This window comes from Lissotriton helveticus, chromosome 1_1 (genome assembly GCF_964261635.1).
Source record: "Lissotriton helveticus chromosome 1_1, aLisHel1.1, whole genome shotgun sequence".
NCBI lineage: Eukaryota > Metazoa > Chordata > Amphibia > Caudata > Salamandridae > Lissotriton > Lissotriton helveticus.
The window spans coordinates 107,739,460-107,762,788 of NC_136057.1; the positions used below are offsets into that span (position 1 = coordinate 107,739,460).

Genomic DNA, 23,329 nt, shown 5'->3' on the forward strand with positions numbered 1-23,329 from the left:
ATGGTATCATGAATATTGATGTTTCCTGATGGAAACGTAGTGACAAGGAGGGAATGTGGAAAAGTAAATTTTGCCATGTTCTGTGTCCCTACGCGTCCTCCATCATATGTTATCTGTGCATGATTAATATGCATATGTATTCCCCATGTTCGATTAAAAGACGCAATTACAGTTGTGTCCATCTCTAGTATGTCAGTTTCCAGTTCTCGTGAATACTACGAATATCAGGCCTATGTAAAGTTACGTTGCCACGTTTCTCAGTGTGCACGTTATTCCATTGTAAAGTCCCCGTTTCTAGGCCTCAAAAGGGCCCGGACACCAGATTCAGCTCCTGTCTCCTGAAGCCCTCGCTGAGGAGCGATACAGCCCCCACCTGTATCCCTGACCCTTCACTTACTTCCTGCCTCGCAGTGCCCGGTTCAGCCTGGCTCTGCCTCTGAGTCTGCCAAGAGTATGTTATGATTCTAGTTATCAGTCCAGCCCTCCTTCTCTGCATTCCTAAGCTACTGAACCGCATCAATAGTTTCCGTCATTGTCTAGCCTCTACGTCTCCATGTAAGAGAAATACTGTATTTATGGTCATTTAATATTCTTCATCACGCACTACATGTAGAATAATGCATGCTCCAGTCTTAGAGTCCGTTAGCCTCTCCCCTCCTGACTCTTAGTTTATATCAACATGTTCTCTAAACATCAGATACTAGATACTGTTTAGGTACATGTCGCCCTGACTCTCCAGACTTCAGTCTCTGCTCCTAACACAGAGTTCGTAGCCCCCAGCTTCTCCTAGTAACACGTCATTGCCAGTTTGCGCGCACCATCAGGTTAGAGGTCCCGGCTCCTTAGGTAGCCCCCTCCATGGTTTCCACCCCATTTATGACATATTCTGTTACGTTTGCATCACATGTCTATGTATACGCCCTGTTACACCTACTTTCACCCTTATCTTTCGTGACTACTACGCGTCACACCCTTTGCTCCACCCACTGCTCCGCCTATCATATGTACTGTAATGCAACTGTTTTACTATATATACTTGTGTATTGTTATTAAATGCTAGCGCGCTCATCCCAGATCCAGCCCCGGCAGCTGCCGGGCCCTGCCATTCTATTCCTATGCAGGTTGTCCTGTTCCTGTCCTTTATGCTGTAATAAACCTGCAAACTCCTACTACCTCGAATCTTGACTCTTATTTATTGAGCTATCTGTTATTACTATGCCTAGTCAAACCTAGATCCGGTATTATTTATTTATATACCACAGTAGGAGTGAGGATTTGTAGAATTTTCAACATTTTATTAAGCTCACAAAGGATACATGTACCCTATGGAGTTGCAACATCGAATCTCAAAGGACTATGCCTAGACCTATCCCTCAACTATGGTCCAGAGTGTGAATCAAGGGCAATGAAATTAAGGCGTACTTTCATGTGTTCATTTTATTCCACCTGATTATCAGTTGTTAGGTTTTTCTGCACCTGGATTTACTGGGTGCAGAAAACCAGGACACCATTTTTTTCCAGACAGAAAAATTAGACTGAAAAGACGCACAAGACTCTGGATGCATAAGAAGCAGTCAAGACTTATGCTGTGGTTTTTTTACTAACTGGGGGAAACACGCAATTCTTCCCTCTGTTGGTGTTCACAGTCGTTGACGGCCTGCGATTCGGCATTGAGTGCAGAGCGTACCAAGTAGAGCTGAGGGGCCGAGCCAACGGGGAGTTGACTAGCAAGCGGAGCCTGGGACGACTGCCCGGGTTTGTTTTGTGACCGGCTCCCGCTCCCGAAGGTTTCTCCCGCTTCATTCGCGTCCTGTTATACGGGCGCTTTAAGTTCTATGGATCTGCTGTGGGGGCAGGAACGGCCGCGGCCGGCCCCGCAATGCTAAGGCGCTGCTAGTGCTGCTGAAGCGGCGGCCGCTGCAGAGGTCAAAGGAGCCTTGACCTGCGGTGCTGCTGGTGTGGCGGCTGTAGCAGGGCATAGAGGAGAACAGAGGAGCACAGAGGAGCCTTGGCCTGCCGCCTGATGTTACGTATTTACTAAGCATTGAGCAGAGCAGACAGAGCTGAGCCGAGGAGTGGAGGGAAGTGCCTACATCTGCCGTCTGTAGTGGGACTGGCTCTGGAATCCGCTCTTGCTCCTGAACGATTGCCAGCATATTCCCTTGTACTCTTGACAGCGATGAATAGCAACAAACAAGCAATGAACAGTGAGCGGTGAGTGACAAGTGGCAAGAGGTGTGTGGCGTGTGGCGAGTAGCTAAGGTTGATCGGTCTGTAAGTCGCTGAGCCATTGGAGTCTGTAATAAGTCTGTAATACAAAATCTGAGAAATTATACAAAGGGGAAAGTGGCAATAGACTTTGACCCTCTTGAAGCACCCCTCGACCCCTGAATTACTCTGCATGCCTAGACTACAGCCCTACCCGGTGCACGGATATTAATGAATCGGTTAATTAATTCATTAATTAAGTAACCAGCTGTACTGATTCTGTACTGAGGTGTGCTTTGGGGGTGTTAATAAGGACGAATACAACAGCAACCCAGAAACTCTGCAGCGTTTGAGTACTCCGTATCAAAAAGACGTTTTGAATAGTAGTCCACAATTCATTAATTCTTGTGACACGGGACATGATTTTCAAGGACCACAAAAAGAGGAGTATAAGGACCTATAATTCATTAATGGGCGACACCATAGCCCAGGTACTCAGGCACCAGGAAGTGGGAACGCAGGAGCAATTTGGGATTTATTCTTCAAAACATCGCAAGTAACTCTGGAAGCTTTAACCTATCAGTTCAACAAAATCGAGGTCCAAAGAGATCTCGAGCGCTACGGCATCCTCTGTTGCCGGAATTGAGCAGAAGATAACAACCCAAAATAATCTAATAGTAAGGGCACAATCTCAGCCAATATCTACGTATGCAGAGTTTAGTTGTGCTTCACTAACTAATTAACAAACTGGCTAACATTCCGGATATTTTAAAAACAATAATTGACGATGTAAAAGGGAATTTTCCTAATGTGGGAATTCAACCCATCAAGACCGACTGCCCCTCTAAAGATACAATAAAATGTAAAGACAATACTGTTGTTGTTAAAGAAAATATAGATGATAAAACAAAAGATCAAGAAGTGATAAACCTATGCTCGACAGAATCAACAATGACAGACACAGCTCCGGAAGTTCATCTATCAAAAAGAGAGAGGAAAAAAAAAAGGAAGGCAAGAAATAAAGCTTCTAAAAGTATAAAAAATACAAATGCATCAGATATAGTGATATTGAACACTGGAAACAACCATGACCAAATATCATATTGTGAAGGTGAGGGTAAACAAATGTCTCCAACAAAACCCTTTTACCCTCTATTTAATAAGGATCTATCGGAGGTACAAGCAGTTATAAAAAATAAATGCCTAAACAATCAAGCTGATAGCATAAAAATGATAGAGAATGGGAAAATTCAGTCCTTAGAAATGCTGCAAGTGGAGGAAAGTAATAAAAATAGGTGGAAAATAAGCCATCACAATTGGAAACAAGTAGAGGAAAGAGAGAGAGTATCAGAGGGGATGAAAGGAATAGAGATTTGTTAAAAACCTGGAAGGATATTAAATTACCACAAGATCTGGGAACCGAAACGAAGCAGTTTCATAAACATCGAAAATCATGGTCTCAAACTGTTAGTAATCATAATGGAAGGTTAATTGAGCAAGCTCAAGGTGAAATTAGCCTGAAACAAATTAAATTAAATAACCCAGATCAAAAAGGAGTGGTTCAGGTAATTTTTACGCCGGAATAAAAATCTAGGGGTAACAATGAAACAACTTGCAAACATCCGGACCCAACACAAAATGGCAGGAGTATGCAAAGCATGTGCATCTACAACATACATGCCTCGAAAAGAGGATTAATGGCCCCAAATCCCTGCCGTGGTATCTTGTCATGTTGTGGCTGAGTGTGCCATGTGATGTGGCAGGCTATAGTTCTTGGTGTGATTTGGTCATTTTTGACAAGGTGGAGTGCTGAACAGTTAGGGATTTTTTGATTTTCTTTGTTTTTGGGATTGTTTGATATAGTGCGGTACCTACCGTATGATGTAAATACATTACGTTGCTAATATACCATAAGGATGTGGGGTGAGTGTTATTAGGGCTGAAGTCTTGATGATTATATGCAGAATAACAGGGCTGGGAGGTCACTACTGACTAGGGCAGGTTAGCAGCTGCACAGGCCTTGGGCATTGATCCTATTGAGGATAATATGTGACGGGCACTGGTGACGGGAGCTGGCTAGCAACAACGCTGGCCCCTGTTCTTCATTACAAGCAGGGTAACAATACATGTCAATATTGACTGGAACTGGTTGGCAGTAGAGTTAACCTCTGGTTTTGAATATTTGCAGGATTTAAGGTACAGGGGTCACTACTGACTGGAGTTACTTAGCAGGATAATAGGTCTCAGGGAGCCAATCTTGACTGAAGTTTGTTAGTATGATCACTAGTCCCAAGCTGCTACTAATGACTCAAGTTGGCTAGAATGATAACAGGTCCCAGGGGCCAGTACGAACAGGAGCTGGCTAGTAGGCATACATACAGGTCCAAGGGGCCACTACTGACTGGAGCTAGCTAAAAGAATAACAGGCCCAAGGGTGGTGGGGGTGCGAGTGGCACCAGTGACCGGAGTTGGCTAGAAGCATTGACAACATTTGGTATTGATTAAATACAGGATTCCAGGTCACAGGAGGCACTGCTGAATACAGCTGGATAGCAGCAGTGGTGGCCTCTAGGAAGAAGGAATTGAGAAAGCATAACTGGATATTCTGGTTTCTTTAATACCGATAATTGGTTACACATGAATGCCACAGCGTGCATTGATATTTACATTACCAAATTACAATATTCTCATATGAATTTGATGTGACTGTTCGCCTTAATATGTCTGCAAAGTTATATGATTCTATTAGGGCACAGAACCATTTTATTTAGTGATGTCCATCCGCACACTATCCTGCATCTTGTAGTGAATTGAATATTGACAAACAGAAGTGTTATTTCCAGAAACAGTGAATTCTGCCGCTTGTCTGTGTATCTTTTATCTGCATCTCACGGACTCCTCACATTCCTCTCGAGAGAAGATCCTGCCTCCTACTCATTAGTGTTGTTTTAGTAACTGTTTCTATCGCGTGTTCATGTTTCATTGACTTGTATTAGGAGAAAAGTGTATAAAAATACATGGGGAGCATTAGCATTATATACTCCAACTTGCTTTAGGGTGCATGCTCTCATCCATTGCAAAGACAATTGTCACTTGTTAGTTTGCTTGGCTTTTTGCTATTTTTGCATTAAATGTATGATAGATTTGTTGGCCTCCCAGTGTGTTGTGTTTTATTTTACATAGCACAAGAGATGCTGAGGAAAATGACAGTCCAGTATACACATTCTTCATATAAATCAACTCACAGTATACTGTTCTGGAGGTTCAATCCTACAGACATTATCTCTAACTGAACACAGGCACCCTAGGAAGCATGTGCTTTTCAAACCAGTTGCCCTCTGATGCGGCGTCCTCGCTATTGGATAAGTCAATATGTCCTGAATTTTAGGAGGGTTACCGTATCTAGTGCACTCTGTTAGACAGTGCTCACCTGTGGTAGTAAGATGGAAATAGGCACCTTATCACCTATGCACGGTGCAGGGCTTTGAGATACAGAGCTCCTCACGCTGTGGAGAAGATTAGGTCACATTTACCCATTTTCCCATATTTGGTCTTGATGAAATGCCAACAGATTGCTCCATGAGTACACAAGGCATGAAAAACGTTGACCTGAAGTATATAGACCCCAGCTTACCAGCAGGCCCATAGGTGATCGACACTTTCACACAGTGATAGGGGCCATTAGTTCCTCAATTTCTCTGCCACTGTTTTTAATCTCAACATGGACCAGGAAGATCACATTAACTATATTTTGGCAACTGGTCGATAGTTGATCTTATATTCAGACTTCACCAATCTCACATCTTATGACACAACATCCTCTGTCCTACTATGCTCATCCGGCGTACTTAATAAAAGATCTCCGACAAAGTGCCCACTGGTGGTGCCCACCAGGCATTGTAGTGCCAGCCTGATGAGCAGTATAGCCCAATGATGAAGCATGTCACCTTCAGGTGAGTGAACGCAACCGGTCTTAAAAGCAAATGCTTCCTAGGATGTCTGCGTTCAGTTACAGATAATGTCTCTGGGACTAAACCTCTGGAACAGTATACTGTGATTTAATGGTGTTTTATTTTAACAAATGTACATAGTAAATATTGGTGCTTGCTTGTTTCACAAAAATGATCGGATACCTGCCTCCGAGCACACTTCTTACAGACGAGTATGGGGTTATCATGTTGCTGCGACAAGCTCCTCACCTGTGCGAGTTATCGGGAACGATGCAGGGGGCAGGCCGAAAACAGCCACACATGCAGATCAATGACAAATACTGAAGAATTAACTGAGCTTCCAAGCTGGTGACCATTACTTAATTGACTCTGAAAATAAAAGACACATTTTTAGTATTCTGGTAACTCATGACCATAAAAAACAAAGGTTATAAATTCAATATTGTGTCAAATACTTAAAAAATGCAACTGGATGTGCTGAATCGGATGTTGCCCCAGGTCATGCGTGACACCTTCCACCACTATTGCTTATGGGACTTGTAGTTTTGTTTTTGTCATTAAAAGGATGGTCTCTAAAGTCCTAGTGTTCTAAGCGATGTTGGTCAAAATCAGAGGCCTGACGGAGGATGAAGCATGACACTGCTCTGCTTAGCAGTGAGATGAATGACAGTTCCCCAGCCCTTCCATTCTTTGACAGACAGAGGCTCGTCGGCCATTTATATTTGTTTGCAACGACAAAGAAACCTTTACCGCAGCTTGAGTCAACTGAAGAGATAAAACGCCTGGGCGGGTTTCATTAACTACTGACAAACATGAACAATCAAGAACATGAGTTTCTGGAAAACCATCAAGCACCCAATCAGAATCAGTCGCCCTTCACACCCAGGAATTCTTGAGGCATTGGAGAGGGTGAATTGCACGTGGTACAAGAGAACACTACATGACTCAAAGCTCACTTCTCAGGGATGTACTGAACAGCCAGCCTCATAGCACACTTAGCCAGCTCTTCACCTCCTTCTCCTCAAACTGTTGACCAGCTAGCAGGGCAAATGAGCCTGCAGGAAAGCATCGCTGGCTTGGTTCCACACTGGACCAGGCAAGGTGGTCAACTCCATACTCCTCCAAGTCAGCAAGCACTCTGGTCGAGCCAGTCTAACCCCACATGAATGTTCCCCATCACAACTATTTTAATGGTACTAAGTTATGTTTCTGCCAAATGATTGAGTCAAAAATTGAAAGGTTTTACTATGAAGTGCTGAAAGAGAAATCATGATGTTTTTCAATATTTCTGAGTCTGCCACAGTACACAGGAGCATTATTTCTATACAGCAGCAAATCATTTATGTGCCCTGTAGAAAGCATGTTTGAATGAAACATGGAATGCATTGCAGCCAACAATCTATGCAACATCATAACAGAGTGCAAGATAACACTAACTTGTGTTATTATTCCAGCAGAACGAAATGCCATTCCGAATGTGTACATCATTTTAAAGACAAACCCAGAAAAATGTATGGTCAGTGTTGTTCTTCTGCCAGTTAAAAGACAATCTCCATTAATGTGTCAGGAAATAAAATACTATGGGAAATCCTGCTCTATGGCAGGGTGCTGCCTGCCACTATATTTCAGGTTACTTCCAACATAATCTGATGTATACATACATACTCCAGGGTGCTGCCAGCTATCGGGTCTGCACATAGCAGTCTGGAGCCACTCAGGAAGGAGGTAAGCTCTTCCTTTCATCTTAAGCCCTTAAGTACATTCACAGCCTGATAGGTCCGGAGAACTTTATCCGCGCTCTAACTGTGCCAAGCAGATACACGTAGCCCAACATAGGCTGTGTTGTGTGCTGGGTGATGCCTGGCATCTTATTATCGTTGGCGGGAGGATGAAGCTCTGATAGGAGCTACTACAAGAAGAGCAGAGAAACAGGACCACAGATCGCCACAGAGCGACAACAGCCCAGTTGCTGAAGAAAGAACTCTGGAACAGCAAACCTCCTACACCCTGGCGATTCTCCAGGGTAAGCAAATGATGGTAATGAAATGGAAACTGCAGCATTAAGGTCACACACTACAACATCATTCCCTTTAAACCAAAGGTAACAGCCTACAAGAAAAAACGAACCAAAAAGCAACAAAACTAGAAAATGCATTTCCAAATGCTTCAAAAGAGAAACAGTTAATACAAATGAACAATATTAAACTTTGTTGGTACCTTAGTAATGTGCTTACTTCTTGGCTTCACTCCATCTTCAGCAATAACGCTCTGAAAGGAGAAATTACTGCTGTGAGTCTCAGAGTCTTCAGTGTTACTGGTCTCAGTCACGAAGACTGCGATGTCGGAAGATAACTTTCTCTTATTTGGCTTTATTGTTCCACCAGTCACGCCATCGCTTTTAGCAGACACGCTACTGTCGGCAGCATCATAACTTCAGGCAGATCAGCAAAGCGGATATCACCACTCACATTGGGTGAACAGACTCGTCTCTGCTACATACATCCACTCTGATCTCAAATTTGCTTGGGGCTGTAAAAATGCAAAGAGCTGCAATATATCCGCCACACTTTCCTGACTACCTTGTTTTAAAAAGTTGTGACATTCAAGCGTGATTCTTGGTTCTTCTGCAAGCTGAAGTTTTTTAGAGGTTCAATTGCTACACAATACTATTCCCATATTCCAATTTGTCCACAGGGTGTTTCAACCCTGGTAGGTTATCAACTGCCTGTTTTGCAGATAATTTTAGATAGTTTCTGTACGAAACTGAATTATTAGTTGCGGTAGATGAGGAACAATCAGAACCATTGTCAGAGTGAACTTTCAAAGCCATTCAATTAACCTAGGATCAACCCCCTGGTACCTAAGCACCGAACAGGCAGGCTTAAATTAAGGTAATATGTAAAATATTTATGAAGAAACCAAAAAAGTTAAAGTCAAAATGCAAAACAATAAAAAAATCTAAACCAAAATAGAAAAATAAAGTAAAGTGTATTAAACAAAATGACACTAAAATGACAAAATCCAATAAGGGGAATGAGATATGAACTGTAACGCTGTCAGAATCACAAGGTGCCAATGGATGAGGGGCCCGGGCTGGATTAGTCTCTCTGGAGCTGACTGCCAAGTCAGAGGAAACCGGAGGCCACAGTCTGCAAGCATATAGTGCAGGAATTAGCCGCAGTGGTCCTAGAAGACATCTAGTGCTCCAGGCTCAGATAGGCCTGCTGGCCTAAAGGGGAATTCACGGCAGGTTCGGGCGCAAAGTGCTTAGAGTATTGAGAACAAGCAGCAGATGCCCACCAGGGCTATAGCAGACGGTCGAAGGCAGCAAGGCCCGGACGAGACTGAAAGGGAGTGACACCTCCGGCCCTCACAATCATGCAACAGCGTAGTGGAGCTCAGCGAGAGGACAACCCGGTGACAGCCACCCACTGGGGCTGGGTAAGAGGTATAGCTGCCATGTCCTCAGCGAGAAGCAAGAAGGATCAGAATCTAAAAACGATGCTGACCAAGCTCCCGATCACCTGCAGCGGAGAATGGAGGCTCTCCCCAACCACACAAATCAGCCAAGATGCGGACACCTCTGAAGCCCCAGTTACCCACGCCTTTTTTTAGTGGCTATTCGGTGCATTACGAGGCAACTTGCAGACGCTGAAAAGGGAAATAGCGGGGGAGAGGAAGGAGATAACCGATGGAGACCACACGTTCCCAAATGGCATAAACGTCCCGCCTTATGATAAGACGGGACGTTGATGACGTTGGGGACCGTGTGGCCTCCATCGAGGATCAGGAGGAAGCCCGGGAAGAGGAGGTGGAGTATCTACCGCAAGAGATACTACGGCTCAAGGCTCAACAGAGAGATCTCCAGGCACACACAGAAGACCTGGAGAATCGGTCTTGGCGAAACAAAAAATCCGCGTTAAGGGAGTTTGTGGTTCCGTGGATTCTAGACCCGTGTCATAAACATCATCGTAGCATGAAGATTTTGGTATCAGCCGACCGAGAATAACGAGTATACTATATACTAGTATTTCCGGCATGATCGAGCGACGTGATCACCATGAAATCAGAGACTCCGTTCTGAACCCTCTGGTTCCATTTTGTGTACGGCAGCCATTTTGTGGTTGCCCTCACATAGGCCGATGACTAAGGCCGAACGAGTCTTAGGGCCACGTACACTTTCAGCTGACTTCTGTGTGACCTGGGCAAGCTGACTCCACTGCCCGAAGCCAAACCTGTTAGGCCAGTTCCTTTCCCAGTGGCCGATCGAGATTAGGGATCAAGGCACAGCATACAATAAACCCTTCATTACGCACAACTATGTCTAATCTTACACACACCTGTCTCTGATCCGTTCTTTATGACCTGTTTTACGATGAGGAGGTGCCCGTTTTTATTAGGGGTCCAGCCGATTTATCTGATGAAAAGTTTTGGGCCTTGCCGGGTAATTGATGGTGGGCTGGACGATGAAATGTGGGTTTGACATGTAATGCTTTTATTGTACACATGGAATTGGTTTACTGTAAATAAGGAATGTTTGCCTGAAGCATAATATTTTGTATAAAAAGGGTTTGACTGGCTTTGTAAGATTGAGCAGTCTCCTGAGAATATACACCGTGTTGTACTTCTAGGATACCTGTTACTGGCTGCAGCCAATAAATTTGATCTTTGACGTCACCAAGAAGTCTCTGCGTTTCTGTAGTCTGAGGCAGGAGAACTCGAAGTCTTTGGGTGTGTCCCCTGGCACCGCTGGGTTCTAAATAACCCGGTACTTCATTTGACACCCAACGTGGGGCTGATTTCAGCGGTACCGGTCCAAGCCTGAGGTTCGTGAGGAGCTTCGTGTGAAAATTCTGGAGGAAGGCCAACCACTTCATCGACCCCTGTATGTCGTCGTGGTCCGAAAGTCTTTGCTGCGAGGTTCCCCGCTTTCCGACGGCTACGAAGGACTGCTGCCCTGACTATCGCCCTGTCTTGGACCCTTTGATGATTTGTAGAGCGAGACGATAGACGAGTCTTCTGGTGACGCCATCGATACCTCAGTTAAGTATGAGTGGAGCGTCTCCCAGTCCTTAGTTTGGTGTTTAGTTTTGGGTATCCCCTTGGGATCTTTGATTTGGAACTTGCAAGTACCAAAGCCGAGGGACTCGTGTATTCACGAGACTATCGTTTTGATATTCCCTTGAAGTTTGAAGCTAGACTAGTGAGCGAATATGCCTGGTCTTAGCAGACTTGGAAATTTGTTTTGTTGTGGTCGAAATAGGGATTCCCGATTGGAGGACTCGTGTCCGGTTCCTCCGATTGGAACTCCAACCTATGAACTTTACGTGAAGCATGGCGTGGGCCCCATCACATATAATGAAGTATGGATCCAATACACCAGGAAGGATGGTGTTCTAAAGTGGCCCCAATATGGTAGTTTTGACACGGAAGTTTTAGATAATCTAGAGGTTAGACTTTTTAAGAAGAAAGCCCGGCCGGCGATGTTTGACTCCTTCCGCCTATGGCGAAAGGAAGCCAAACAGAAGGAAATTAAATTAGCAAAAAGAAATAAAAGAGAGAAGGGTATATCGATAATGCAAGCTGCTATACAGGTTAATGATAACGAAGAAGAACAGGCGAGTGAGCAGTTGCACAGGCAACGTAAAATGGCAATTGATAAATGTTATCCAGTTTTGCCGCCTCTCCAGCAAGATGCAGCAAAAGAACTCGAGAAAGATCCTTTAATGTCACATTTGTTGAGTTCGCCACCCCCCTATGCGCAGAGTGCTACAGCACCCCCGCAACCTTTAGTTATACAACCTCCAGTTGTGCAGCATCCTATTATTCCACAGCCGCCAGCTCCTCTTCAGTTGGCTCCTACTCTTCTGGCGCCACCTTCTCAAGGGCCGCTGACTTTGCTACCTGCCCCGTCTTCAATTCCTACGACTTTTTCACCTGTTCTTGCTGCTTCCTCTGCTACTGCTCCTACATTGGCTTCCTCTCAATCCGCTTTATCTCCTGTTCTGTCGACTTCTCCTTCTGTTCGACAGAGAATGACTGATACTGTTACTAGTCTTTTCTCTCCTTTCTTTGGGTCATTAACTACGACCCCTGTTTCAGAACGTAAACAGTTACGTAGCCAATCAGCCTGATTCCAGAGAGAAGGGAATATTGGCTCATTTGGTGCATAAATGGGTTACCGATCCTACAAGATATGAGTTAGAATCTGTTATGGATGTCTTCCGACAATGGGAAGCACCGAAGCAGAGATATGTTTTTGATAAAATGTGTGCTTTTCTTTGTGAAGAATTGGAGGATAATGATTTGGAATCCAATCCGCCTGAGTTGTGCCGTGTACGGTTCGAGTTTGCGAAGGGCACGATTGTGGGTTCCGATGATGAGAGAGCAGTTGCGACATTGTTGTCATATACACAGATGATGCGGTTTTAATTGGTCGCACACCAAAAGCACTGCGCACTTTAGTTCGAGGTTTCACAGATTTTATGTCCGGCTTAGATTTATGCACAAATTTTAAGAAATCTTTTATAATGCCTTGTGGGCCAAGGAAATGTCCTTTAAATTTTATCTCTGTGGGTGACCAAAAATGAACTTTACCTTATCTGGGAATGGTCTTCGCTGCGTACTGCACCTGGTGTGAACACTTGGCATTTTGTAAAAATAAGTTCTCGAGGGATTTTAACTCAATCCTCAGTCTCCTCCGCCCTAAAAGATCGGGAACAATTCCAGCCTTTTTAAAGATTTTAAGATCCAGAGTGTACCAATAGCTACCTATGGGGCAGAGGTATGGAGTGTTGCCAAATGCTCTTACGTCCAATCAGAGGAAAATAAATTTTGTAGAAAACTCTTGGCGCTCTAATCTCCACCCCTCTGTACATATGTCAAGGCGAAGGCGAACTGAAATTAGGATATATTGAAGACATCATAAGGGCCCGCCCCACACTATTTTGGCTATCCATAATGAAGAATCCCGAGTCTTCTCTCACAAGGGACATAATAGATGATAGTCTTCCCTGTGAGAAAGGGATGGATATTCCATGGCTTCCTGGGGTAGTCAAGAGTCTGGAAAGTGTTAACCTTGGTAGACTGTTTGCCAATTCGAACACAGCTGAAACAATGGACAAAAAAGTTTTAAAGACAGCATTGTACGCACTTTATAGCGCAGAAAGACTAGAAAGGGAACTGAATAAACAAACTGTTGCAAAATGTATATCCATTGCGTACCCCGAGCATTGTCTACCAAGTTATATTGCACTACACATGTCCCAATGGGAGAGAGGCCTCCTATTCCGTCTAAGAGCTGGGACAGTAAGATATTTGCTTTGTTTTCCCTATAGCTATAAAGCAAAACGTGACTCCCTGCCATGTCCATGTGATGGTCACAGCGGTAAAACACTTTTACACTTTTTATTCTTCAGTAGATACTATATGAAATATGCACTATGGTTTCTAATTCCGTATTTTAAAAATTGTCACCTATTAATTTAACAGACGCTCTTGACTGCAAATTTAAATTGGACAATGTTGAATTGATCTTGAGCATTGGCACCTTTTTGAGAGTAGCTACGGGTGCACGGAAATCTATGTGTGATCCATGAAGTCATTTGTATTGTACTATTCACAATATGCACTTTACCTAGGTTTACTGTATTTTGCTACATTATGGAGTGGATATTGCTATCTATTTCATTCAAAACATCTTTATTCGATTCGTGGAATCATAAAAGGAAAAACAATGCAATATATATAGATACATCATTTCCGTCCAATGCCATAATCCTTGAGAAAGTAAATTGCAGATTTTTGGGTATCATTACATTTGTGCAAATACGCAATTCCAAGATAAGGTGCAGTTAGTAGAATCAGTGCAAATAACATGGCCATTAGGTTCTCGGTGCAATAGAGAATTAAAATAGTAAAGTACAGTGCATATGTATAATAGTTGTATTCCCAAAGGTACTTGTGCCCCTTATATGCTTATCACAGTAACAATTAAAAAAGGAAATAATAAGAACTACTACAAACAAAATACATTATACAATATTAAATACTATATACAATAAAACGTTTCGGCGATTCAGTCCTGCAATACTCAATTAATGTTCTTTTATCCTCTATTGCAGAATCCTAGTTAAAATGTCAAACCCTTCTTCATTCTTATATAGTTGATAGCCAATAAAAATCTAGAAACTCCAAATACAGTAAGCTGGGTGTTATCTGTTTTTAAAATGCGTAACATATCATTATATCTTCTGACACCCATATTCCTGCCCAACGGCACAATCCATTTTTGTCTAGCTCTCAGGTAAGTGGGGCAGAAGAACAAAACATGTGCTATATTTTCCTGCATACCCAGCTGGCACATTTTACACTCACTATCTTCCCCCCCATTTCGGCAATTTTCCCATTTGGTTGTAAAGGACTTAACACGGAGGGTCCCATACCTGAATTTCAAGTACAATATTTTCGCCAATTGGGGTTCGATTTGGTCTAAAAATGCCTCAAAGCGGGGTGTTGGTTTAACCATCAGAATATTGTTTGAGAGTGAGCCAACTCCACAATTTTGTAAAACTTTGTGCACAGTGAAGTTCCAATAGACCCTTCTGAGTTCCCTTTTTGATTCTGCGGTCAACCTTTCTGGGTGGTGCCGGAACTCACTAAGCCCCAAGGTCAAAAGCCATCTACGTATATTAGCCAGCCATGGGAAAGTAACATGGGTATCTAGTGCGTTAAGTTCACTTAGTGCCTGCCTGTAGATATGGAGTTCATCAGGGGCCAGAACCTAAACCAATATGACAAAGTCATCCACACAGCCCTATGCTCGATGCGTTTTAACCCCAGATCGTACATGTAGGGGATCACCGGTGTATTTTGGGGGAGGGGGACCATCGCTCTTAAAACCCTGTTTTCTCCCACGGTTAAGGTGGAGATTTGCTCTCCGCTCCACAGCTCCGAGCCATAGAGAGAAGCGGTTTAGGCCCGGGATTCATATACCTCCATTGCTGGGGTGATGGACTTGGTACCAGTAGCATTGAGCTTTTTCAAGATGGGCACTGAATTTTGCATGAAAATGGTCCCAGATTTTCTGACATGCGGGCACCATGAGAGCTTAGAATCTAGGGTCACCCCTAAATAAACAAAAGTGTGAACCCATTCTATCGCTACGCCATTCAGCAAAATCTTTTTCTTAAAACTTTTGTGTGGCCTGATGGACATGTATTTTGTTTTTGATGGGTTTATTTCCAATCCTTTTTGTTTACAGTACACCACCAACTTATTCAGAAGATTTTGCAGTCCCATTGGGGTCTGTGAGAGGAGGATGGTATCATCCGCAAATGTCAGCGTACATACATGAGAGCCACCTAACTTTGGGGAATCGTGGTTTGTGTCCAATAGGAAATCCACCATATCATTAACATAGAGGAGAAACAGGGTAGGCGCCAGAACACAGCCCTGGCGGACCCTCTCCTCACCGGTATCTCCTCTGTCACCTCCCCGCCCATACCCCAGCGTACTTTTGCAAAATTATCTTCATGTAATTTTATGAGTTGCACCAGTATGGTTTTTGGGACCCCTTGATTTAGCAGATTTATCCACAGCAGATCTCTTGGAATTGAATCGAAAGCGGCCTTTAGGTCAATAAAGGCCATATACAAATTGCCGGATCTTAGTTTAGTATACTTCCAGGAAATGGTTAGCAGCCTAAACACCTGATCTATGGTGCTGATTCTTTTTCTGAACCCTGCCTGGCATGGGGATAATATGTTGTTGTCAACTAGCCAGTTGTTTAGCCTGTTCAGTATCTGCTTTGAATAGACCTTTTGGGTAATGTCTATCAAGCTGATAGGTCTATAATTAGCAGGATCGTCCCTACTGCCCTTTTTGTATATATAGGGACAATCTCCGCGCCCTTCCATGATATAGGGATAGGCTTCCCTCTGCTAATTGCATTGCACAGTAAGTTGATATACGGTGCCCATACCTCTGGGTCATGTCTAAAGAGGTCTCCCGGGATGTTATCTGGGCTGGCGCTTTGGACGGCTTAATGGCGGCTATAGCCTACTTAGTATCTAAGATACTAAAATACAGTGGTTCAAACTCCTTGGACATTGTCAGCTCTTTAATTATGCATACGTTCTCGCTTGAAGGGGAACCCGAACATGCATATAAATGTGCAAAGTGTCTGAACCATGTTTTAGGATCTAGATGGTAGTTCTGGGCTGGCTTGCTCGACTTATTGCCGTTTGCAACAATCCGCAAAAAAAGTGATTGCTCTCCTGCCCTTGCTGCGGCTAGCAAGTCGTCCCAACCAGAGTCCTCCCAATTTCTACGTTCTTGTACAGTCTGTGCTTGCTGTGCTTGAGATTGTGTTCCTTTTGCCTACGTTGTTTTGATTCTATGGCATGCTATTTTTATTTGTCCCATCCTGTAACAGTTCTCTCATGTAATGTAACTGGTTCTATTGGTTCTATTGTACGGTGCTGTGACACCTTCGGGTAAAGTCCGCGCTTTATAAGAATGCATTAAATCATACATGCCAACATTTCAGGAGAGCAAAGTGGGAGATTTAAAAAAATTAATCGGGAGAATGGGGCTTTGAATCGGGTTACTGGCATGTGTGGGCTTTGGAAGTGGCTGCTTCAGGATTTGGCATTTGAAACACAAATGAACGTTTTTTTCATACCTTTCAGAAGCATGGAGCACAATGGCAGGCAGAGAGAGGGCGATGTAAGTGTTGGGCACTGGCCTGGCAGATTGTTGGTAGTGCATGCACCCCCCACCCCCCTGTGGCAGCCCAGGCTGAAACAGCTCCCCCCTCCCCACCCCCCCCCCCCCCCCCACCCCCCCACCCCCTAAGTACTTTGCAGGTTTTTGAAAGATGATTCCCAAGTTAATGATGCTTTGTTTGTTTTTCACCCCTTCGAGAGCCCCTGCCTCGCCGAATCGGGTTTTTGCTTGTACGAATCGGGAGGCGGGAGACTAGCCTTCAAATCGGTAGTCTCACGCCTGAATCGGGAGGGTTGGCATGTCTGTGACCTCACCTGGGGTTTCATGTGGGTGCTGTGCTCTCTGTTGTGAGTCGGGTTAAAAGATGGGCCTGTGGATAAACAACTGCGCATGTGCCAAGGACAGCTTCCCACAGCGCGGGCTAAAGAGGCATAGGATTAAGTGCGCATGCGCGGAGGACAGACACTGCCTTCCGCTGCGGAGCGAGGGTTAATGAGGGCCTGGCGGATACAACTGCGCATGCGCGGAGGACAGACACCGATGTTTCTACAATCCAACTCCAGAAGTCGGTGCAAGAAAGATTTCTTTATTTGGTTCACAGCACGGAGCGCAGTGAAGGGCTCCAGCTCAGGGCCAGGACAGGTGGGACGGGGTCCTCGCAGGGACACAAAAAGCACAAGAATACTAGTGTCCGCGTGGGGACACAATGAATGAGATACAACTGCCTCCTGCCGCGGAGCGCGAGGCGCCTCGCGCCACAGCATAGGGTGAGATGTATTGAAGTGCAGAGCTCCTCGGTTCGGCTCCTAAGAAGAGGTGTCTCTCCTCTGCGCAGGCGCAGCGAGGCTGCGCGTCCTCTGTCCAGGGCGGTTCACAGTCCGTACCCCGTGCAAGGTCCTAACTCGGCGATAGGACGTCGTGTCTTCGCTCCGCACATGCGCAGCCGTGACGCGCGATCCTGCGCGTGCGCAGCAGTGAGACCCGATGTTTTGTTTTGTTGAGCTCTCGCGTCACTCGGAGGGGAATAACACACCGGGCCCCACTCCTCACAGGCAGCCGGGCCCCCGGTGCCTCCCTCCCCCCAGACCCTGCAGCCCCCACTGAGCGGGGCTCAAGCAGAGGTGAGGGAGGCCTCAGGGTGACGCACGGGGGCATCTTCAGGACACTGAGAGGCAACATTCAGGGCACTGGGCTGTGCAGTGCTTTCCAGACTCTGAACTGTTTCATACATGTGTGACTTAAGAAAAGAAAGTGCATTCAAATAAATAGTTCCACCATCTTTCTAAAACAATGTACATATGCAAGCATATAAAAACTGTATGTAGCGTTTTCCTACTATGCTTTCCCATGTGTGTGTGTCTGTGTGTGTCTGTTGGTCTCTGTGTCTGTCTCCCATTCCCTGTAGGGAAAGTATGTAGCTCCTCGTGTAGAAGAGTCGGTCAAGAAGGAGCACACTGCACTGAATAATTTCTTGGTATGCACTTTTTATTAGTATTACAGGAAATCACAGTGATTGATTGTCTCTGTTATATTCTTCTTTCCCACAGGGTCTTCCACTTCAGTCCCTTAGGTAAGCCTCAGCCGCCGTCGTCTCTCGGACAGAAGGAAAAGACCCAGGTAAGTGTTTTTGCTTTATGGTTTAGTCAAGGGAGGATGTGAGGGATAAATAATTGCTATGCATATATGTGAAGGGAGGGTGTAGAGGTTGGAGTAACCAAAAGTAGCCGATGATTTCTGCTCTTGTCTTTCTTTTCCGTCTCACTTATTTCCTTTTCCCTGGGTCCCTTTCACCCCTCAGCCTCCCCTCCTGTCCCTCTCTGACTCAGCCCCTTTCCAAAATCCCCATAGACGCCCACTCACCTGTAAGAGCCACGTCACTCCGGGGCCATGGCGTGGTGACTCCACGTCCTTCAGTGTGGTCTGTTCTCCTTCTGTTTCGACTTTCCCTCATCGCCAAAAAGCTGTGACCTCCCCAAGGCTCCAGTTCTCTCTCTCGGAAGGCTGTTCGGTGTTCTCTGTTTTTCCGGTCTTCCCTGCTGGTTTCTCCACTTCAGGTTATGGCTCACTTGAGCTCGTGCAATGCCTTTCTGGCGGCTTGGGGAGGATTTACCAAGTCTTAGTTCCTTTTCTCTTTCTTCAGTAGGTCGGTTAGTGGTGCTGCTATTTCAGAATAATTGGGGTTAAACCGGCAGTAGTAGCCTTGTAAGCCCAAAAAGGATCTAATGCCTTTTTTGGTGGTAGGGAAGGGGGTGTCTAAGACTGCTCTCAATTTCTCTTGTTGCAGAGCAATAGCCCCATCTCCCAATAAATAGCCCAAATATTTGACTTTGGTGAAGGTTATCCTGGTCTTTTGGGAGTTCACGTGGAGGCCTGCAGTCCTAAGTGCTTGGAATATCTTCCCACAATGGACGAGATGTAGTTCCCAGTTAGGGCTAAATATTATGATATCGTCTATGAAGGCTAAGGAGTACTCTTGATGTTGGGAGCAAACTTTGTTCATAAGTCTTTGGAACGTCGCTGGTGCTCCATGTAACCCAAAAGGCAGTGCAGTAAACTCGTATAGCTTTAGCACCTATTAGAGGTGCTAAAGGCGTTTTTTTCTTGGTCTTCCTGTTTAAGTGGTACCTGCTAATAGTCTTTTGTAAGATCGAATGTGGTTATATATTGGGCTAAGCCTAATTTCTCGATTCATCGACTCTTGGTAATGGGTATGAGTGAAATTTCGAGATGGCATTGACTGCTCGGACGTTTATACAAAAACTGATGGAACCATCAGGTTTCAGAACTATGACAATGGGGGAGACCAGTTACTGCTGGAAGGTTTTATGACTCCTAGTTGTAACATGCTCTCTATTTCGGCAGGAACTGCGTCCCGCCTAACGCCTGGTATTCTGTAGGGGCGTTGTTTTATTACTTTATTTGGTGGGGTAACAATGGCATGCTCAAGTATTGTTGATTTTCCCAGGAGGTCGGCAAAGATGGAGAAGAAGGACTCTAAGAGGGTCTGAAGAGACACTTTTTGTTCCTCTGTTTAGATGTTCGTTTATGAACAATTTATTCAATGTTGAAGGAATGGGTTTCGAGTCAGACAAAACGTAATGGGTGTCTTTGGGGAGGGGTCCCAACCATTTCTTTAGTAGATTTATGTGGTATATCCGGTAAGTAGTGAGTCCTATCCTTTCAGCACCTTCATATGGTCCCTTCCATTTTTCCCGTTTTTGGCGTACAGGGGAAGGTAGGAATAGGAGCACCCAGTCATGGACCTGTAACTGTTGTCACCTCTTTCCTTTATTGTAAGACATCTGCTGGCTTATTTGAGCTTTTTCTAGGTTTTTGTGAGAAAAATCTCGCAATTTCAGTATGTGGTTTCTTAGGCTTTGGGTGTATTCTAGATGGTGTTGTCTCTTCTTGTTTCTCTTGTTCCCACGCTTCTCTTGTCATTTCTAGCAAGGTTTGTGACTGTCTCCTGTAAAGAAGTTCAAAGGGAGAACAACCCAAGCTTCTCTGAACCTGGCTTCAAATAACAAAGAGGGCGAGTGGCAACAACATGTCCCATTCTTTCCCTTCGGTGGTTAGCATTTTCTTCATGGTTAGATTGAAGGTGGCGTTATATCGCTAGCACAGACCATCTGTCTGAGGGTAATAAGCCGATGTTTTTATTTGGGTAATTTTCAAGGTTTTACAGACTTGTTTCATTAAACGAGAAACAAAGGGGGTACCCTGGTCTGTCAAAATCTCTCTTGGAAATCCTACCCTCGAAAACAATTCTAGTAACTTTTCACTGATGTTTTTTTCGTGCTTGGTGTTGTAGGGGAAATGCTTCTGGGTGTCGAGTTGCGTAATTGACAATAACCAGTATATAGATATATCATCTTTTTGATTTTGGGAGAGGACCCACTAAATCCATATTTATCCTCTTATAAGTAAAGCACTGGGTGTACAAGCGAGTCCGAACATTAGGGTGAATACTATTTTATCATGTCCGTGCACCATCCATTGATTACACCCACCAACTATTAAAACGACGAATCCATGCCAGGACTGTCCAACATGCATGGAAATTAAGAGTGCCCTGACAATGTACGCGGTCTAAAAAAAACGCAAGTTAAAATGTCAAAGCAGACTTGATACTCTCGTCATAAGGAAAGTTAAGTTGCCAAAACATTAAACAAGGAAGGATTGCTTTTAATGGGACACGGCTCCATTGCGTATTATGTTGCACCGGGTAAACCGGTCAGTAGTAGGAATCTCGCTGGACACCGGCATGGTGAACAATGCCCTTCCAGGCTGCTCATTCCCCTGCGTGCTCGTCGTTCAGCACAGAGTCCACGTGGCCTTCACCTCTATCACACACACTCACAGCTCTTTCTGCTCCGGGCATTCTTAATGTAACCAAAAGTTGAGTTCACTCACCGCCATGATGAGCTCTAAGGGATGGCTGTACACCCTCACCGGGGACTAGTACTTTAAAAGAACTAGTCCCCGTGGTGGGGCACCATGAACTCTAAGGCCGTGGCAGACATAGTTAGGTAAATAGCAGGCCCACGGGTCACCGCCCTCTTTCTTTTGTTAACAAATCAAAGCTCCCCTTCTGTTCTAGGCCTCTCCCCAGCCTTTACACCTGCAGCAGCGGGCAGTGCTGTGTGTTTAACCACATGGCAGGGTCACAACTGTCCACAGGCTGGGCACATCTTGAGTGACCCACACCTTTCTGTTCCCTTCAAATATTTATTTTCACTTATCCATGCAGCTTTCCCACATGGTGTTTGTGCCTCGCCATCTTTGGAATTCAGCGGTCGGTGGACCCGAGCTTTTAATTATTAATTAAGTGGCCGCTAGGTGCCTCTCTGGGAATATTCTGCTCGCCCTGCTCATTAGCTGAATCCTGATACTAGCAGCAGGGGCGAGGGAAGCCCAGGGGGGTGGCAGGCAGGAAAGCACTGTCTACTGCCCTTCTACAGATATCAGTTGTCACATAATGCAGCTGTGACAGGTGAGGGCGGCATTCTATGCAGCTGGCCCAGTGCCTGGACTTCACTCGGGGGCCATGAAGGCGCGTAGGGGGCCTGGTCTGGACGATGCACGGGGAAGGTACAGACAAATGCAGTGTAAATACCTACAACCTGTCCAAATTTCTGCATATCTTAAGACGTGTAAATGTTACACCCTGTACAACATTGTTTTTCATGGATACAGCGTTATCGCTTCAGATTCTTTATGCCTGCCTCCATGCTTGAGCCCCAGAGTGAATTACCATATTTAGTAGCTACAGCGTGGAGGGTTTCCTCAAGGCCATTGTTATTTAGTCACATTAAAGGACTTAATTATGATGTAAGGCCATCTAGATTTACTGCCAGACGCGGCTGGCATGACGGGGGGTGGAAATGGGGTCGTGGCGGAGGGGGGAGGGGTTCATTTAATAAAAACAAAATATTACATAAAACTTATTGTCCCGCTTCTGGATGGGTCCCGGCTCCCGCTCCCGCCATCCTGCGTTTTCTATGCCTGCAGCTCTTGTCATCAGCAAAGGCAGCATCCCTCTCCTCCAGGCTCCACCAATCACAAGTGGTGAGGCGCATTGGAGCGCGCACCACCCGGGCCATTTTCTCCATTGTAGGCAACTGCAGCAGCCTAATAGAGAAAAAAGAGAGAGTGGGCGGTCCTGCTCCAGGGCAGGGGGATTGGCTTGCTCACTGTTGTACATACTGACTGTTTAGTCGGCCCTGGAGCCGACCAGTCGGTATGCACAACAGTGGGCAAGCCACTTCCCCCTGCCCTGGAGCAGGACCACCCACCCCCAACGAGGAACTTCTGCTTTCTCGCCGTGCGAGAAGTAAGAAACATAAAATGGTAGTTAATACCATTATGTTTCTGCCTTCTCGCACAGCGAGAAAGCAGGGGGGTGACACCCCCACGCCCCAGTGGGGGAGCCGCCATTGTCTGCATGGCACACGTTCTTTATAGCAGTCACATTACCCATCTGGGGTTAAACGTATATGGAGGTGGTCCAGAAAGTTGAAAATACATTTTTGCATACCCTCTTATCGGTCCCCCAATTAACTTCAATTTTTGTTATCGATCAAGATTTGGGGGTTAGTTATGTGTCAGATTTGATGAGGTTGGCCCCGGTGGTCTGTTGGCTCAAGACCTGGCTTAATCTAGACCAGTGTTATTCAATCTGTGGGGTGTGCCCCGCTGGGGGGGCGCGACACCTTCCCAGGGGGGGGCGCGAACTCGACACTGACCTTTGTTCCCTGCGTTCCCTGTCTTCTTGGAGGACTCCAGTATTTGAAAGGGGGAGGGAGGGGAGATCGATGACATCTTTTGTGTTGTTAAGTCTCACAGGAGGGGGTTAATTTGTAGGTGACATGCTCGAGCTGCAGTGGGAGGCAAGGAGTCTCCTCTGCTAAAACCAAAGAAAACAATCAGATACGCTTTTAGTT

At 45.2% G+C, this 23,329-nt stretch overlaps 1 protein-coding gene and 1 long non-coding RNA gene across 2 annotated transcripts in view; one reads left to right on the forward strand and one right to left on the reverse strand.

Moving 5' to 3' along the window:
- The window catches only part of LOC144760994 (uncharacterized), an 89,636-nt gene extending 72,374 nt beyond the window's left edge, over positions 1-17,262 (reverse strand). Inside the window, exons 1-2 of the long non-coding RNA XR_013595603.1 lie at positions 17,201-17,262; positions 6,408-6,527 (exon numbers count right to left, since the gene is read on the reverse strand). This is a non-coding gene — a long non-coding RNA (uncharacterized LOC144760994). The remainder of the gene's footprint in view (positions 1-6,407; positions 6,528-17,200) is intronic.
- A 612-nt stretch (positions 17,263-17,874) lies between these two features.
- The window catches only part of LOC144759213 (uncharacterized), a 163,938-nt gene continuing 158,483 nt past the window's right edge, over positions 17,875-23,329 (forward strand). The window contains exons 1-2 of the mRNA XM_078646474.1: positions 17,875-18,007; positions 18,434-18,503. The gene's annotated coding sequence lies outside the window, so the exon portion shown is untranslated. The remainder of the gene's footprint in view (positions 18,008-18,433; positions 18,504-23,329) is intronic.